The sequence below is a fragment of the Pogoniulus pusillus genome, chromosome 4 (assembly GCF_015220805.1).
Source record: "Pogoniulus pusillus isolate bPogPus1 chromosome 4, bPogPus1.pri, whole genome shotgun sequence".
In the NCBI taxonomy this organism is placed as follows: Eukaryota; Metazoa; Chordata; class Aves; order Piciformes; family Lybiidae; genus Pogoniulus; species Pogoniulus pusillus.
The window spans coordinates 27,463,102-27,464,874 of record NC_087267.1 but is presented as its reverse complement, the minus strand read 5'-3'; the positions used below and the strand labels follow the sequence as shown (position 1 = coordinate 27,464,874).

Genomic DNA, 1,773 nt, shown 5'->3' with positions numbered 1-1,773 from the left:
ACTTCCCTGCCAGGAAGGAGTCTTAAGGTGAAAGAGTAGCTGCTATTGTTTAGCTCCAGATATGGGCTGGACATAGACAGTTGTGTAAACTGGGCAGGCAATACTCTCAACATAATAAGGTAAAGGTAGGCAGGTATTACCTGTACAATTAAATAGAATTATTTCCCCTTTGAATACATCAGGGAATGGTACAATGGTACTTTTCAGAAGTGAAACTGCTTTCTATTAACAGAGATGTAGCTGACCCAATGTTATTCTGGAACAGTAAACACAAAAGAGGATAAAACCCATCTGTTTAACAAGTACTTAAATTAAACTGATAAGAACCAATAAGGACAGATACTACACTTGATCTTAGCCAAAAGGCCGAGAAGTTCTGTAAATAAAGAGAAAGCAGCTCAATTCCACTCCTCTTGGCAATATATGACTTGCAGTAAGTTGCAGCTGTACCATGGTGCAAGAATGATTCTCCCAGACCACTAAGTGGTACAGATCTACCACAGTTTGCAGATATAAACCCTTCTATGATGAAGAGGAACTGAAAATTAGATGCTTATAATCTTGAGTATGTTGTGAATTTTATTCCACCCAATAACCTCCATCTAACCAGTGAGCAAAACAATTTAAAAACTACTTGTCAAGTAATTTCACTGCATAAATTGCACAGTGACATTTTTCCTACTTTTGCCAAATGTATAGAGATAGCAGAACAATTAGTAAATTATTCAGAGAGATGACTCCCTCTTCAAGTGCATTGGCACTAAAACATTCTAGATTGTATTCAAAATATTGAAAGTTATTTGCAATTTGAATTAAATCTGTTTTTTTTTTATGAATCATGTATGTATGTTTAAATTAACAAGTGTTATAAAGCAGATTCCTGCAACTCTAAATGTCAAGATTATCAGAAGAGATAAACCCTCTGAAATATTAATTCTGTCATTAAATCTTAAATAATTAATTGCCCTGAAAAGAATAGAAGACAATCTCAGTAGGAATATCTGTTTTGACTAGTCTACTGGTTGACCTTGACTTGGACATCTAATTTTTAGATATCTAATAGTGGCTGAAACCAATTGCATAAGATACCTGGGAACCACTAAGCTACACAAACATATAGTCAAATCTGGCATTGCCATTATGAATAATCCAACAACAGCTTAAACATCCATACAAAGTGAAATTTTCAACAGCCCACAGTATTGGTTTAAATCTGCCCCCATTAAATTCAGTGTAGGTTTTATTACTTACTTATGGGAGCATTAAAGAAGCAGGAAGAGAGTAATTTGAAAGCATCCAATATAGCAAGCTTGAAAATATCTTTAAAGTGTGCTATTAAAGAAATTATCCTAAGCTTAAATATGTCCTTAGCTATTTCCATGTGTTTACAAAGTACAAAAGTGACTTGCTTTGGTAAAACTCTCAACATTATACTTCACTATTTTAGCTGATACTAGAGCTTAGATCTTGTATGCTGTCTGAATTTAGTCTACATGTGCTTTAATGTTAGTTTAAGATAACTGTGATCCTATATTCGTGGCAAAAGGACTATATCAATTGCCTCTTGTGCAGATTAATCCTACCAGGGCAAAGACTAAAGCAGCTAAGATGAAGGACGATAGGGTCACAGAAGGTACTGTTAGATGAAATATATTTTGATCAGAAACATTTTCTGCTACAGTGGGAAGTGTTCATGAATTCTAAACATATTTTTTGTCATTTAAATGTTCTATAACATGTTCTGTCATAATGAGCACAAATTCTGTTATCTTT

General features: G+C 34.1%; 1 pseudogene; it reads right to left on the bottom strand.

Annotated features, from left to right (window-relative positions):
* Positions 1 to 212: 212 nt before the first annotated feature.
* Positions 213 to 378, bottom strand: LOC135175169 (U2 spliceosomal RNA; annotated as a pseudogene).
* Between the last annotated feature and the right edge of the window lie 1,395 nt (positions 379 to 1,773).